This window comes from Thalassophryne amazonica, unplaced genomic scaffold (genome assembly GCF_902500255.1).
Source record: "Thalassophryne amazonica unplaced genomic scaffold, fThaAma1.1, whole genome shotgun sequence".
NCBI lineage: Eukaryota > Metazoa > Chordata > Actinopteri > Batrachoidiformes > Batrachoididae > Thalassophryne > Thalassophryne amazonica.
Window position 1 is genome coordinate 557,733 of NW_022986245.1, and position 19,115 is coordinate 576,847.

Here is a 19,115-nt window from a genome sequence, read left to right on the forward strand (position 1 = left end):
ACTGTCATCAGGTCAATAACTTAATGTCATCAGGTCAGTAACTTACTGTCATCAGGTCAATAACTTACTGTCATCAGGTCAATAACTTACTGTCATCAGGTCAATCAGTTACTGTCATCAGGTCAATAACTTAATGTCATCAAGTCAATAACTTAATGTCATTAGGTCAATAACTTACTGTCATCAGGTCAATAACTTACTGTCATCAGCTCAATCAGTTACTGTCATCAGGTCAATAACTTAATGTCATCAAGTCAATAACTTACTGTCATCAGGTCAGTAACTTAATGTCATCAGGTCAATAACTTAATGTCATCAGGTCAATAACTTACTGTCATCAGGTCAATAACTTAATGTCATCAGGTCAGTAACTTACTGTCATTAGGTCAATAACTTAATGTCATCAAGTCAATAACTTACTGTCATCAGGTCAATAACTTAATGTCATCAGTCATAACTTACTGTCATCAGGTCAATCATTACTGTCATCAGGTCAATAATTAATGTCATCAGGTCAATCAGTTACTGTCATCAGGTCAATAACTTAATGTCATCAAGTCAATAACTTAATGTCATTAGGTCAATAACTTACTGTCATCAGGTCAATAACTTAATGTCATCAGGTCAGTAACTTACTGTCATCAGGTCAATAACTTACTGTCATCAGGTCAATCATTACTGTCATCAGGTCAATAACTTAATGTCATCAAGTCAAAACTTAATGTCATTAGGTCATAACTTACTGTCATCAGGTCAATAACTTACTGTCATTCAGGTTCAAGTCAGTTGACTTGTCATCAGGTCAATCACTTAATGTCATCAAGGTCAATAACTTCATGTCATCAGGTCAATTCAGTTACTGTCCCAGGTCAATAACTTAATGTCCTCAGTCAGGTCAGTCAGTTAATGTCATTCAGGTCAATAACTTATGTCATCAAGGTCAATAACTTAATGTTCATCAGGGTCAATCAGTTACTGTCATCCAGGTCAATAACTTAATTCATCCAGTCAATAACTTAATGGTCATCGGTCCATCACTTACTGTCATCAGGTCAATACTTACTGTCATCAGGTCAATTAACTTACCTGTCATCCGGTCTAATAACTTACTGTCATCCAGGTCAATAACTTAATGTCATAAGGTCAATAACTTACTTGTCATCAGGTCAATAACTTACTGTCATCAGGTCAATCAGCTTACTGTCATCAGGTCTAATAACTTACTGTCCTCAAGTCAATAACTTAATGTCATTCAGGTCAATAACTTACTGTCATCAGGTCAATAACTTACTGTCATCAGGTCAATCACTTACTGTCATTAGGCCAATAACTTAATGTCATCAAGTCAATAACTTACTGTCATCAGGTCAATAACTTAATGTCATCAGGTCAATAACTTACTGTCATCAGGTCAATCAGTTACTGTCATCAGGTCAATAACTTAATGTCATCAGGTCAATCAGTTACTGTCATCAGGTCAATAACTTAATGTCATCAAGTCAATAACTTAATGTCATTAGGTCAATAACTTACTGTCATCAGGTCAATAACTTAATGTCATCAGGTCAGTAACTTACTGTCATCAGGTCAATAACTTACTGTCATCAGGTCAATCAGTTACTGTCATCAGGTCAATAACTTAATGTCATCAGGTCAATAACTTACTGTCATCAGGTCAATAACTTAATGTCATCAAGTCAATAACTTACTGTCATTAGGTCAATAACTTAATGTCATCAGGTCAATAACTTACTGTCATCAGGTCAATCAGTTACTGTCATCAGGTCAATAACTTACTGTCATCAGGTCAATAACGGCCGTCCGACTGTCTGTCCCTCGTGACAGTGGCTGGAATTTTTCAAGGTTCACCAGTTTAGCCTCATTTGAACCAACTTCGTGTTATGTGTGAAGGGGCCCTTAATGTCATTAGGTCAATAACTTAATGTCATCAGGTCAATAACTTAATGTCATCAGGTCAATAACTTACTGTCATCAGGTCAATAACTTACTGTCATTAGGTCAATAACTTACTGTCATCAGGTCAATAACTTAATGTCATCAGGTCAATAACTTACTGTCATCAGGTCAATAACTTAATGTCATCAAGTCAATAACTTACTGTCATCAGGTCAATAACTTAATGTCATCAGGTCAATAACTTACTGTCATCAGGTCAATCAGTTACTGTCATCAGGTCAATAACTTAATGTCATCAGGTCAGTCAGTTAATGTCATCAGGTCAATAACTTAATGTCATCAAGTCAATAACTTAATGTCATTAGGTCAATAACTTACTGTCATCAGGTCAATAACTTAATGTCATCAGGTCAATAACTTACTGTCATCAGGTCAATAACTTTATGTCATCAAGTCAATAACTTACTGTCATCAGGTCAGTAACTTAATGTCATCAAGTCAATAACTTAATGTCATTAGGTCAATAACTTACTGTCATCAGGTCAATAACTTAATGTCATCAGGTCAATAACTTAATGTCATCAGGTCAATCAGTTACTGTCATCAGGTCAATAACTTAATGTCATCAAGTCAATAACTTAATGTCATTAGGTCAATAACTTACTGTCATCAGGTCAATAACTTAATGTCATCAGGTCAGTAACTTACTGTCATCAGGTCAATAACTTACTGTCATCAGGTCAATAACTTACTGTCATCAGGTCAATAACTTAATGTCATCAAGTCAATAACTTAATGTCATTAGGTCAATAACTTACTGTCATCAGGTCAATAACTTACTGTCATCAGGTCAATAACTTAATGTCATCAGGTCTATAACTTACTGTCATCAGGTCAATAACTTACTGTCATCAGGTCAATAACTTACTGTCATCAGGTCAATCAGTTACTGTCATCAGGTCAATAACTTAATGTCATCAAGTCAATAACTTAATGTCATTAGGTCAATAACTTACTGTCATCAGGTCAATAACGTAATGTCATCAGGTCAGTAACTTACTGTCATTAGGTCAATAACTTAATGTCATCAAGTCAATAACTTACTGTCATCAGGTCAATAACTTAATGTCATCAGGTCAATAACTTACTGTCATCAGGTCAATCAGTTACTGTCATCAGGTCAATAACTTAATGTCATCAGGTCAATCAGTTACTGTCATCAGGTCAATAACTTAATGTCATCAAGTCAATAACTTAATGTCATCAGGTCAATAGCTTACTGTCATCAGGTCAATAACTTACTGTCATCAGGTCAATCAGTTACTGTCATTAGGTCAATAACTTAATGTCATCAAGTCAATAACTTAATGTCATTAGGTCAATAACTTACTGTCATCAGGTCAATAACTTAATGTCATCAGGTCTATAACTTACTGTCATCAGGTCAATAACTTAATGTCATCAGGTCAATAACTTACTGTCATCAGGTCAATCAGTTACTGTCATCAGGTCAATAACTTAATGTCATCAAGTCAATAACTTAATGTCATTAGGTCAATAACTTACTGTCATCAGGTCAATAACTTAATGTCATCAGGTCAGTAACTTACTGTCATTAGGTCAATAACTTACTGTCATCAGGTCAATAACTTAATGTCATCAGGTCAGTAACTTACTGTCATTAGGTCAATAACTTACTGTCATCAGGTCAATAACTTACTGTCATCAGGTCAATAACTTAATGTCATCAGGTCAATAACTTACTGTCATCAGGTCAATAACTTACTGTCATCAGGTCAATCAGTTACTGTCATCAGGTCAATAACTTAATGTCATCAAGTCAATAACTTAATGTCATTAGGTCAATAACTTACTGTCATCAGGTCAATAACGTAATGTCATCAGGTCAGTAACTTACTGTCATTAGGTCAATAACTTAATGTCATCAAGTCAATAACTTACTGTCATCAGGTCAATAACTTAATGTCATCAGGTCAATAACGTACTGTCATCAGATCAATAACTTACTGTCATCAAGTCAATAACTTACTATCATCAGATCAATAACTTAATGTCATCAGGTCAATAACTTAATGTCATCAGATCAATAACGTAATGTCATCAGATCAATAACTTAATGTCATCAGGTCAATAAGTTACTGTCATCAGATCAATAACTTAATGTCATCAGGTCAATAACTTAATGTCATCAGGTCAATAACGTACTGTCATCAGATCAATAACTTAATGTCATCAGGTCAATAACTTACTGTCATCAGGTCAATAACTTAATGTCATCAGGTCAATAAGTTACTGTCATTAGATCAATAACTTAATGTCATCAGGTCAATAACTTAATGTCATCAGGTCAATAACTTACTGTCATCAGGCCAATAACTTAATGTCATCAGGTCAATAACTTAATGTCATCAGGTCAATAACGTACTGTCATCAGATCAATAACTTACTGTCATCAGGTCAATAACTTACTGTCATCAGGTCAATAACTTAATGTCATCAGGTCAATAACTTAATGTCATCAGGTCAATAACGTACTGTCATCAGATCAATAACTTACTGTCATCAGGTCAATAACTTAATGTCATCAGGTCAATAACTTAATGTCATCAGGTCAATAACGTACTGTCATCAGATCAATAACTTAATGTCATCAGGTCAATAACTTACTGTCATCAGGTCAATAACTTAATGTCATCAGGTCAATAAGTTACTGTCATTAGATCAATAACTTAATGTCATCAGGTCAATAACTTAATGTCATCAGGTCAATAACTTACTGTCATCAGGTCAATAACTTAATGTCATCAGATCAATAACTTAATGTCATCAGGTCAATAACTTAGTGTCATCAGATCAATAACTTACTGTCATCAAGTCAATAACTTACTATCATCAGATCAATAACTTAATGTCATCAGGTCAATAACTTAATGTCATCAGATCAATAACGTAATGTCATCAGATCAATAACTTAATGTCATCAGGTCAATAAGTTACTGTCATCAGATCAATAACTTAATGTCATCAGGTCAATAACTTAATGTCATCAGGTCAATAACTTAATGTCATCAGGTCAATAACGTACTGTCATCAGATCAATAACTTAATGTCATCAGGTCAATAACTTACTGTCATCAGGTCAATAACTTAATGTCATCAGGTCAATAAGTTACTGTCATTAGATCAATAACTTAATGTCATCAGGTCAATAACTTAATGTCATCAGGTCAATAACTTACTGTCATCAGGCCAATAACTTAATGTCATCAGGTCAATAACTTAATGTCATCAGGTCAATAACGTACTGTCATCAGATCAATAACTTAATGTCATCAGGTCAATAACTTACTGTCATCAGGTCAATAACTTACTGTCATCAGGTCAATAACTTAATGTCATCAGGTCAATAACGTACTGTCATCAGATCAATAACTTACTGTCATCAGGTCAATAACTTAATGTCATCAGGTCAATAACTTAATGTCATCAGGTCAATAACGTACTGTCATCAGATCAATAACTTAATGTCATCAGGTCAATAACTTACTGTCATCAGGTCAATAAGTTACTGTCATTAGATCAATAACTTAATGTCATCAGGTCAATAACTTAATGTCATCAGGTCAATAACTTACTGTCATCAGGTCAATAACTTAATGTCATCAGATCAATAACTTAATGTCATCAGATCAATAGCTTAATGTCATCAAGTCAATAACTTCATGTCATCAGGTCAATAAGTTACTGTCATCAGATCAATAACTTACTGTCATCAGGTCAATAACTTAATGTCATCAGGTCAATAACTTAGTGTCATCAGATCTATAACTTAATGTCATCAGGTCAATAACTTAATGTCATTAGGTCAATAACTTAATGTTATCAGATCAATAACTTAATGTCATCAGGTCAATAACTTAATGTCATCAGGTCAATAACTTACTGTCATCAGATCAATAACTTAATGTCATCAGTTCAATAACTTAATGTCATCAGGTCAATAACTTAATGTCATCAGGTCAATAACTTACTGTCATCAGGTCAATAACTTAATGTCATCAGGTCAATAACTTAATGTCATCAGATCAATAACTTAATGTCATCAGGTCAATAACTTAATGTCATCAGATCAATAACTTAATGTCATCATCTCAATAACTTAATGTCATCAGATTAATAACTTAATTTCATCAGGTCAATAACTTAATGTCATCAGGTCAGTAACTTAATGTCATCAGATCAATAACTTAATGTCATCAGGTCAATAACTTAATGTCATCAGATCAATAACTTACTGTCATCAGGTCAAACTCACCACCCTGATACTTTATTTTAATGAGTGTTGTTCTAACATTTATTCTTAATTTGTTTCTTTACAGACATGCAGCCGTTGTTGGTGATTAAAGAAGAAACTCTCCCTGAACACCAGGAATGGAATCTGAGTGTTGACCAGGAGGACATTAAAGAAGAAGAGAAGCTGTGGATAAGTCAGCAGGGAGAGCAGCTTCAGCAGCTGGAGGAGGCAGATCTCACCAAGTTTGGTTTCACTGCCATCTCTGTGAAGAGTGAAAATGATGATGAAAAACCAGAGTCATCACAGCTTCATCAAAGCCCAAGTGATGAGAGCACAGAGGCTGAGCCTGTAGCCAGCAGCTCATCTGTACACAGAACACTGACAGCAGAAGCTGATGGAGAGGACGATGGAGGACCACAACCAGCCAGCAACTCAGGTCCAAACAGTCATTTACAACCAGATACCAGTGGCAGGAGTTCAGACACTTCTGGAACTGACACTGATGACAGTGATGACTGCAAACAGACCAGAGAACTTCAGACAAGTTTTAACTGTCAAAAAAATACCAATAGTGTTCGTTCAGGCAACACTGATGAGAAACATTTTAAAGGATCTAAATATGAAAAAGCATCTGGTCACATGAACAACTCAGAGCAACAAAAGGAGAGGCAAGCAAGCAGAAAACCATTTAGCTGTTCTGATCAAAGTAAAAGACAGAAACAGAAGGACACTCTGAACAAACACATTAGAATTCAGACAGGACAAAAACCATTTGGCTGTTCTGAATGTGGCAAAAGATTTGGACTAAAGTGCAACCATTTACTGCCTCCCGAAAAAATGAACAACTCACTGCCCCCTGAAAAAACGAGGAACTCATTGCCCACCGAAAAAACGAGCAACTCACCAGCTCATCTACAAAATAATTCACAGGTGCACACAGACACAGAACAGCAGGAACTAGAAGAGGAATTGGCAAATAAGATTGAAGAAACAAGAAAAATGGACATGAAAGAGCGCCCAAAGCTGACTAAACTAAAAGAGAATAAAAAATTCAAAAATATCCTTCAAAAAGTTAACATAGGACTAACCAAACTGGTCCCAAGAGGAGCCACATTGACAGAGTTAAACTCTGTAAATTATGGAGCGGCATGGTACATACAAAGTAAATTAGCCCCACAAGATTTGGAGAGAAACAGAACCACAAATAAGAAAAAGAATACCATGCCACGATGGAAAAAGAAATTACAACAAAAAATCAGCTGCCTAAGAGCAGAGATCTCCCAAATGGCCACATTTTTGGGAAACAAGAACCACAAAAAGAATCTTATAAAAAAATAATCGCATTAAAAGAAAATACAATGTTGAAGACAAACTGCTAGGTGGAAGGCTGAACATCAAGCCTTAGTAAAAGCTTTCGCAGCACAAATTAGGAATAAAGACAAGAAAATACAAGCAAAACAGATAAACAAACTATTTGCAACAAACCCCAGACTAGTGTACAGAAAGCTGGCAAATGACACAATAGAAGTACAACAACCACCTGAGAGAAAGGAAATTGAAACATTTTGGAGACCACTCTTTGAAGACCCAAAACAACACCAAGAGGCTGAGTGGATTGAAAAAATACAACAGAAAAACAAAGACAAACAACAAATGCCAGCAATTGTAATCAATGAAGAAGAGATCAGAAAGAAAATGAGTGAATACAGTAACTTCAAGGCACCTGGCATCGACAAAATCCCAAATTTCTGGCTGAAAAGACTGACAGCATTACACCAACATTATGCTGTGGCTTTCACAAAAATATTGAACGGAGAAGAGGACACACCAGACTGGATAACGACAGGGAACAAGCCTAATTCCAAGACCAAGGAAACACAGCTTCCCAACAAGTACAGACCCATCTGCTGCCTAACAACAACAGTACAAATAGACTGACAGGAATCATAACTGATGACATTTATGAACATCTGGACACTGGTGGCTACCTGGAAAATGAACAGAAAGGATGTTCCAAAAGAAGATTAGGAGCTAAAGACCAGTTACTGACAGACAAAGTTATCCTGGAGGACTGCAGAAACAAGGAGGAGGAACCTCAGCATGGCTTGGATTGATTACAAAAAGGCATTTGACAGTGTACCACACTCCTGGATCTTAAGGTGCTTAGAACTCTACAACATCAATGAGGAAATAAGAACTTTCCTGAAAGCACAAATGAACAAGTGGAACACCATCATCACCCTCAATCACACAGAGGGACAAATAACAATCCCAGACGTACAAGTTCAGAGAGGGATACTTCAAGGAGACAGCCTTTCACCTCTCTTATTCTGCTTAATCATGGACCCGCTCAGCAAGATCCTGAAGGAGCAAGACATCGGATATGACTTAAGTAAAGACAAAGGAAAGGAAAACCAAAAACTTGTGAACCATCTGTTGTTCATGGATGATTTGAAAATCTATGCCAACACAAAAAACGGACTCACTCAACTCGTGGAAACTGCCCATAAGTTCTCAAAAGACATTGGCATGGAATTTGGACTGGATAAATGCTCAAAATGCACAATGACAAAAGGAAAAAAGACAAAAACCGAAAACATACAATTGGATGAAGGGAGCTACATTGAAGATCTGGCTGCAGACTCCACATACAAATACTTGGGAATTGAACAAAGTAATACAATTGAACACAAGAAAATGAGAACAAAAACAACAAAAGAATACCTAAACCGCTTAAAAAAGATCTGCAAAACACAGCTGACACCAAAAAACAAGATCACAGCCATAAACCAGTTTGCAATACCAGTGGTGACCTATGGGTTTGGCATAGTGAACTGGCCACAATACGAACTTAACAAATTGGACACAAAAACCAGAAAAATGCTCACCCTCCACAAAATCACATACAGAAATCAGTGCATGGACAGAATATACCTACCTCGCAGAGAAGGCGGTCTGGGTCTTACTGAAATCAACCAGGCCTACAGAGCATCGATAATAAGTATTGGTCAGTACTTAAAGAGCTCTGAAGAAGAAATCATAAAAACGGTCACACAACATCACAAGGCCATAACTGAACGGACCTCAATCACTAAACTGGCAAAAAACTTTGCCGGAGAACTTCTACAAGAGAGAAAAAGCAACAGTCTCATGCCTGCAACAAAACTTGCAAGACAGACCAGAGAACAATACTGCAAAAGAGAAGGAAAACATCGAGTGGAAAGATGGAAACAACACAAAAGAGCCGGACGTTTCCAAGAAGAACTCGAAAAGGAATACATCGACAAAGTTGGATCAATGCAGTGGCTAAAAAATGGAAAACTTGGTTTTGATGGAGAAAGAATTCTGATTGGAGCACAAGATCAGGGACTTCTAACTAATGACTTCAAAAAAAAAATGGCAGGGATCTCACAAAATGATAAATGCCGATTCTGTCATACAGCTGTTGAGAGTGTAAACCATCTAACATCAGCATGCCAGATCCTCATGGCAGATGGGCATTATACATCCAGACACAACAAGATCTGTCAATATCTCCACTGGAAGATCTGCAAGGAACTGGAGATGGAAGTCAAAGAACATGTCTGGGAGCACGAGCCAACACCAGTCTCATCCAACAGAAGAGTAACGATCTTCTACGACAAAGAGATCCCAGCAGGAAGACACATTGAAGGAGGTGCAATCAAACCTGATATTGTCATCTGGAACAAGCAAGAGAAAACAGCCAAAATCATTGATGTGACAGTCCCCAATGATTACGGCCTGAATCGAGCTGAAAGGGGAAAGATCTCAAAATACCAAGACCTGAAAAATGACCTAAGAACAACATGGTCATTGAAAGACATCGATATCATTCCAGTTGTGGTGGAGCAACAGGCCTGATGAAGAAGAACCTGAAGAAATACCTTGAGGCAATCCCCGGTCACCCAAGTGCACATGAGGTGCAGTTGTCTGCAATTAAGGGAACGATCTCCATCTTGAAGAGAGCCCTCGGATACAATGCCAGATCTGGTTAAGATAACTATAGAACCTAGGATGCAACTTTAGACCCCAGGTTTGGGGCCCATTGCATTCTACTAAAAAGACATCAAAGATAAATGAAAAACCAAAAGACAAAAAAACAAAACAAAAAAAAAAACAAACAAAAAACAAACAAAACAACAAAAAAAAAACAAACCATTCACTGCCCCCTAAAAAAACGAACAACTCACTGCACCCCGAAAAAACGAACCATTTACTGCCCCCCGAAAAAATGAACAACTCACTGCCCCCCGAAAAAACGAGCAACTCACTACCCCCCGAAAAAACGAGCAACATGCTGCTCCCCGAAAAAATAAACAATTCACCAGCTCATCTACAAAATAATATACAGGTGCACACAGACCCAGAACAGCAGGAACTAGAAGAGGAATTAGCAAATAAGATTGAAGAAACAAGAAAAATGGACATGAAAGAGCGCCCAAAACTGACTAAACTAAAGGAGAATACAAAATTTAAAAATATCCTGCAAAAAGTTAACATAGAACTGACCAAATTGGTCCCAAAAGGAGCCACATTGACAGAGTTAAACTCAGTAAATTATGGAGCGGCATGGTACATACAAAGTAAATTAGCCCCACAAGATTTGGAGAGAAACAGAACCACAAATAAGAAAAAGAATACCATGCCACGATGGAAAAAGAAATTACAACAAAAAATCAGCTGCCTAAGAGCAGAGATCTCCCAAATGGCCACATTTTTGGGAAACAAGAACCACAAAAAGAATCTTCTTAAAAAATAAATTGCATTAAAAGAAAATACAATGTTGAAGACAAACTGCTAGGTGGAAGGCTGAACATCAAGCCTTAGTAAAAGCTTTCGCAGCACAAATTAGGAATAAAGACAAGAAAATACAAGCAAAACAGATAAACTATTTGCAAAAAATCCCAGACTAGTGTACAGAAAGCTGGCAAATGACACAATAGAAGTACAACAACCACCTGAGAGAAAGGAAATTGAAAAATTCTGGAGACCACTCTTTGAAGACCCAAAACAACACCAAGAGGCTGAATGGATTGAAAAAATACAACAGAAAAACAAAGACAAACAACAAATGCCAGCAATTGTAATCACTGAAGAAGAGATCAGAAAGAAAATGAGTGAATACAGTAACTTCAAGGCACCTGGCATCGACAAAATCCCAAATTTTTGGCTGAAAAAACTGACAGCATTACACCAACATTATGCTGTGGCTTTCACAAAAATATTAAACAAAGAAGAGGTCACACCAGACTGGATAACGACTGGGAACACAAGCCTAATTCCAAAGACCAAGGAAACACAGCTTCCCAACAAGTACAGACCCATCTGCTGCCTAACAACAACGTACAAATGACTGACAGGAATCATAGCTGATGACATTTATGAACATCTTGACACTGGTGGCTACCTGGAAAATGAACAGAAAGGATGTTCCAAAAGAAGATTAGGAGCTAAAGACCAGTTACTGACAGACAAAGTTATCCTGGAGGACTGCAACAAAAGGAGGAGGAACCTCAGCATGGCTTGGATTGATTACAAAAAGGCATTTGACAGTGTACCACACTCCTGGATCATGAGGTGCTTAGAACTCTACAACATCAATGAGGAAATAAGATCTTTCCTGTGATCTGTCAATACCTCCACTGGAAGATCTGCAAGGAACTGGAGATGGAAGTCAAAGAACATGTCTGGGAGATCCCAGCAGGAAGACACATTGAAGGAGGTGCAATCAAACCTGATATTGTCATCTGGAACAAGCAAGAGAAAACAGCCAAAATCATCGATGTGACAGTCCCCAATGACTACAGCCTGAATTGAGCTGAAAGGGGAAAGATCTCGAAATACCAAGACCTGAAAAATGACCTAAGAACAACATGGTCATTGAAAGACATCGATATCATCCCAGTTGTGGTGGGAGCAACAGGCCTGATGAAGAAAAACCTGAAGAAATACCTTGAGGCAATCCCCGGTCACCCAAGTGCACATGAGGTGCAGTTGTCTGCGATTAAGGGAACGATCACCATCTTGAAGAGAGCCCTCGGATACAATGCCAGATCTGGTTAGGATAACTATAGAGCCTAGGGTGCAACTTTAGACCCCAGGTTTGCGGCCCATTGCATTCTACTAAAAAGACATCAAAGATAAATGAAAAACCAAAGACAAAAAGTATTTGTCTGTTCTGAGTGTGGTCAAAGATTTGGACAAAAGAGCCACCTGAACACACACATAATAATTCATACTGGGCAACTGGACACAAGCCTCGAGTGCCCTCGGTCCCACTGTGAAGGGGTTTGCCAGGAGAGATCTTGGTATGAGGATGTTTCAAAAGAAACAAACCCCAGCTAAAACTTCCACAAAGCGTCTAGGCACCAGGGCGTATGAAGAAAATGGTGCAACTTCTCCCAGTGCTGCGGGGAGACATCTCCTCTGTAGCAGTACTCAGCTGGGTCATCCACCAGATCAGCGGTGTCATCCACCAGATAGTTCTGATCCTGGACCCCAGCAACAACACCATCAATGGGCTAAAAGAATCCAGTGAAACTGCATCATTGTAAATTGGTCCATTGGGGAGAAGAAAAAGATCTCTCACTGCTTCGCTTACTCAAACTTGAGAAGTCGGGCAGGAGATCAAAGGCAGTATTTGAGGAGAGGAAAGGTCACCATCTTGAAGAGAGCCCCTCGGATACAAAGTCAGTAATGTTAAGGGTGCAGCTTTAGACCCTGTGTCTGGGGCCCACTGCAATCTTGTATAAGGAAATTCAAGGCAAATGAAAAAAAAAAGATGAAAAACTTTAGACCCCATGTCTGGGGCCCACTGCACTCTATTGGTAGGAAATTCAAGACAAATGAAAAACAAAAAACAATCAAAAAAACATTTAGCTGTTCTGAGTATGGTCAAAGATTTGGGCAAAAGAGCCACCTGAAGACAAAAGTAGGAAATGGCGTAGTTCCAAAATAGAGGTGTTTCACCTTGCGTGGCGTGAAGCTATTTTAGATTATAAGCATGCTTTATTGGCTATGAAGCAGACCTATTACTCTGAATTGATCAACAAAAACAAGCACAACTCAAAGTTCTTGTTTGATACGGTGGCATTTCTTATTCATGGACAGCCACCTGTTGGTTGTTCTCCTTTTTCAGCACAAGACTTTCTGGACTATTTCGAAAAGAAAATTGGAGATATTAGGTTGAGCACATCTCAGCATACTTTGGTTGAATTGTATCCAGCTACTGAGCTGGGGACTACTACTGAGGTGCTACCTAGATTCACGGAATTTAATAGTATCTCACAAGGTGTGCTGACGAAACTCGTGATGTCTACTAGAAGCACAACTTGTTTATTTGATCCTATACCAACAAAATTGTTTAAGGATCTTTGGCCCATTCTTGGGCCGACTGTGCTGGAAATTGTTAACCTTTCTTTAAACTCTGGATCTGTTCCAAATTGTTTTAAATCTGCAGTGGTTAAACCACTACTCAAGAAATCTAATCTTGACCCTGGTGAATTGAAAAATTATAGGCCGATATCAAATCTATCATTCTGCTCTAAAATTCTGGAAAAGGTGGTTTCACGGCAGCTTGTGGACTATCTTACTGAGAATGACCTTTTTGAGACACTGCAGTCTGCTTTTAGAACACATCACTCCACAGAAACAGCACTTATTAAAGTAGTTAATGATCTTCTGCGAGCAATGGACTCGGATACTACTACAGCATTGGTGTTGTTGGATCTCAGTGCTGCGTTTGACACAGTTGATCATCATATTCTACTTGATAGGCTTGATAGGAAAACTGTTTCGGGATTACTGGAACTGCTCTTGTGTGGCTGACGTCTTATCTATCTGGTCGTTCCCATTGTGTTTTGTGCAATGACACTACCTCTGACTTTAAGGGCATGAAGTTCGGGGTTCCGCAGGGATCCGTTCTGGGTCCCTTGCTTTTTTCCCTGTATATGGCACCCCTTGGGAACATTTTGCGACGTTTCGGGGTTGCTTTTCATTGTTATGCTGATGATACTCAGTTGTATATGCCGATAGCTGCTGGAAATCCTGTCCACATAAAATCTTTACAGGACTGTCTTGCAGCAGTGAGAAGTTGGATGTCTAGCAACTTTCTACTTTTGAACTCTGATAAGACTGAAATGATGGTTCTTGGCCCAGCAAGGCATCGGCACCAATTTGATCAGCTGGCGCTTAGCCTAGGTTCATGTGTTATACATCATATGGACAAAGTGAGGAACCTTGGGGTAATCTTTGATCCTACGTTGTCCTTTGACCTCCACATTAGGTACATTACGAGGACTGCTTTCTTTCATCTGAGAAATATAGCAAAGATTCGCCCCATCCTGTCTATGGCTGATGCTGAGACTCTGATTCACGCATTTGTCTCTTCTAGATTGGATTATTGTAATGCTTTATTTTCTGGTCTGCCGCAGTCTAGCATTCGAGGACTTCAGTTGGTGCAGAATGCTGCTGCCAGAATTTTGACACAAAGTAGAAGGTTTGACCACATTACTCCCATTCTGGCATCCCTTCATTGGCTACTGGTTTCTGCCAGATTCGATTTTAAAGTTTTATTGTTGGTTTATAAAATTGTTCATGGACTGGCGCCTTCCTACTTGGCGGACTTGGTTAAGCCCTACGTACCTGCGAGGCCTTTGCGTTCACAGGGTACAGGGCTGTTCCGAGGATGAACAAAAAGTTTGTGGGGTATAGAGCCTTCTCCTACCGTGGTCCGGCTCTTTGGAATGATCTACCTGCTGTTACTCGGCAGTCTGACACGGTGGAGATTTTTAAATCAAGACTGAAGACCCATTTTTTTAGACTGTCTTATCATTAATTTTTTAATCTGTTTGTGTTTGCTTTGTAATTTCTTTTTATTCTACTGTGTTTTATCTTTTAACTGTGCTTTTCTTGCTTTCAATTTTGAATTTAGATTAATTTGTGTTGTTGTGTATTATGTGAAGCGCCTTGGTGCGACTTTGTCGTGATTTGGCGCTATATAAATTAATAAATTAAATTAAATTGAGTAGTTGTGCGCACATCCAATCGTGATTAGGCCAGGTGCAGGATAATCAAGAATAGCAGACAAAAAAAGAAGGAAAATCTGCACACCAGTATAGAGCTCCTGAAATCTTTTAATTGACTAAAAAGCAGCAACTGCAATGTTTCGATTGTGAGGTCATCTTCAGGCAGCTGTAAAAAATACATGGCAGAATCATTGTATTCATAGACTGGATAATCTACACCAGCTGTGTCTAATTGGCATCAGCTGTCTATTGACAGAAGAACACCGTACATGGGCATAAGTATGCAGTGGAAGAAAAAACAAAGAAAAACCATCCTTCACAGAAACACACATCTCCCACAAAAATACATTCCCTATCAAATATACAAACACATTTGCTATAAAAAATTACAAAAAACATATTTCTTAATGCTGGTATAAAAATATATATCATTTACCATGAAAAACCAACCTGTAGGAGTTAAAATAGCCCATTGCCTAAAATTTATAGGAAGGGCTTGAGATTAAAGTCCTCATTTAAACCATTAGGTGACATTGTATTGAGAGAATAAATCCAGTGTGTCTCCCTTTGAAGGAGTCTTCTCTCAATGTCACCTCCTCTGCAATGTGGCTCCACTCTCTCCACTCCCAGGTAAGGCAGCACACTGACGCTGTGGCCTGCTTTTTTAAAATGGGCTGCAACAAAACGGTGCTCATCCCTACTCCTGTGTTCACTAATCCTGGTTCTAAGTTCCCTGGATGTTTTCCCAATATACACAAGGCTGCAAGGGCATCGGATCATGTAGATCACATGCGTAGTGCAGCATGTGATTGCCCCTCGAATAGAAATATTGCGGCCTGTGTGCGGGTGGGTCTTACATCTCTGTGTGGAGAGACTCTGGGAACAGCCCCCACATTTCTAATTACCATCCAGTAGATTAAAACGTTTTAGTGGATGTTGAGGGCTGATAACAGATTTGACCAGGCGATCTCTGATGTTACCAGGATGTTTAAAAGCCAGTCTGATTCCAAGTTCTAGTGGTATGTTTTCATGGTCAAGGATGTCAAATATACAGGAAAGAAAAGTGTATGTATCATAGTTCTGGTTGTAACACTGAATTGTTGAATAGATCACTGTGCCAAGGAGGGAATCTCTTTAGGGTCAGTGACCCTATGGCCTTGGCAGAGGTTTGCACTCTCTGAGTGCTTCTATACTCAACAAAAATATAAACGCAACACTTTTGGTTTTGCTCCCATTTTGTATGAGATGAAGTCAAAGATCTAAAACTTTTTCCACATACACAATATCACCATTTCCCTCAAATATTGTTCACAAACAAGTCTAAATCTGTGATAGTGAGCACTTCTCCTTTGCTGAGATAATCCATCCCACCTCACAGGTGTGCCATATCAAGATGCTGATTAGACACCATGATTAGTGCATAGGTGTGCCTTAGACTGCCCACAATAAAAGGCCACTCTGAAAGGTGCAGTTTTATCACACAGCACAATGCCACAGATGTCGCAAGATTTGATGGAGCGTGCAATTGGCATGCTGACAGCAGGAATGTCAACCAGAGCTGTTGCTCATGTATTGAATGTTCATGTCTCTACCATAAGCCGTCTCCAAAGGCGTTTCAGAGAATTTGGCAGTACATCCAACCAGCCTCACAACCGCAGACCACGTGTAACCACACCAGCCCAGGACCTCCACATCCAGCATGTTCACCTCCAAGATCGTCTGAGACCAGCCACTCGGACAGCTGCTGAAACAACTGCTTTGCATAACCAAAGAATGTCTGCACAAACTGTCAGAAACCATCTCAGGGAAGCTCATCTGCATGCTCGTCGTCCTCATCGGGGTCTCGACCTGACTCCAGTTCGTCGTCGTAACCGACTTGAGTGGGCAAATGCTCACATTCGCTGGCGTTTGGCACGTTGGAGAGGTGTTCTCTTCACGGATGAATCCCGGTTCACACTGTCCAGGGCAGATGGCAGACAGCGTGTGTGGCGTTGTGCGGGTGAGCGGTTTTCTGATGTCAATGTTGTGGATCAAGTGGCCCATGGTGGCGGTGGGGTTATGGTATGGGCAGGCGTCTGTTATGGACGAAGAACACAGGTGCATTTTATTGATGGCATTTTGAATGCACAGAGATACCGTGACGAGATCCTGAGGCCCATTGTTGTGCCATACATCCAAGAACATCACCTCATGTTGCAGCAGGATAATGCACGGCCCCATGTTGCAAGGATCTGTACACAATTCTTGGAAGCTGAAAATGTTCCAGTTCTTGCATGGCCGGCATACTCACCGGACATGTCACCCATTGAGCATGTTTGGGATGCTCTGGACTGGCGTATACGACAGCGTGTACCAGTTCCTGCCAATATCCAGCAACTTCGCACAGCCATTGAAGAGGAGTGGACCAACATTCCACAGGCCACAATTGACAACCTGATCAACTCTATGTGAAGGAGATGTGTTGCACTGCATGAGGCAAATGGTGGTCACACCAGATACTGACTGGTTTCCCCCCCCCAATAAAACAAAACTGCACCTTTCAGAGTGGCCTTTTATTGTGGGCAGTCTAAGGCACACCTGTGCACTAATCATGGTGTCTAATCAGCATCTTGGTATGGCACACCTGTGAGGTGGGATGGATTATCTCAGCAAAGGAGAAGTGCTCACTATCACAGATTTAGACTGGTTTGTGAACAATATTTGAGGGAAATGGTGATATTGTGTATGTGGAAAAAGTTTTAGATCTTTGAGTTCATCTCATACAAAATGGGAGCAAAACCAAAAGTGTTGCGTTTATATTTTTGTTGAGTGTAGTTGGATTCTGTTTTTATTTACATTTCACACAACGTCCCAACTTCATTGGACTTGGGGTTGTAAAACTAGGGATACAACAATAACACTTTTTCCCAGACTGAGTACGAGTACATACATTTGCGTACTCGTCGATACCAAGTACCGATATGAATACTTAATGATACTAATACAGTTTTATGATGACTTTGAAAACATGTTTTATTCATCAGTTGTTCCTTATTTTTTGACTGTAACTGCGACCAATATCATTAGCTTTGTTTTGATTTATAAACATTTCACTTAAGTCATGTTACATCACTTTGACTAACAAATTGTGCTTTAACATTAACCGTGTGTTTCTTAACAAACATGATGCTGCCAGGCATCTGACTGAAATGTAACCTGTGGACTTCAGCACTACAAAATATACACCACCAATAACTGAACTGAAACCGTCCATCAATAACTTTAGTTTTGTCTGTGAGCACCAGTGTTGCCACAGTTACTTTGAAAAAGTAACTTACTTTACTGATTACTCAATTCTAAAAGTAACTAAGTTAGATTACTAGTTACTTCATTAGTTACTTTCAGCAGTTGCTGACAACACCCCAACACCTCATCATGAAAATGAAAACCAGTTTTGTCAATACTCACGTTATAGTCTCCCTTTCTTTACTTCAATGAACATAAATACTTGTTTTATAAAAAATAAAATTACTGAAAAAAATGCTTCAAATGGTGATGCAAGCACCAAATTTGGCACACATACTCCTTAGACATTACTCTTTTAAAAATGCCAAGTGGCCACATGAACGTTCAATAGGCAGCCAAGAAGGGGTCAGTTGAAGAATTACACAGGGGCCAAAATTTAAAAATGCTCCAATCATATTGACAGTTATTCCTTATTATTTTTCTAATCATAAAGATTCCAAAAAGGTATAGTTTGGTCTATCTGTGAATGAATGTTCTGGAGTTATGGGGTAAAAACAGCAGAAACACTGAGAAAGGTCAATTTCAGTTTATACAGCAATTATGAATTGGGG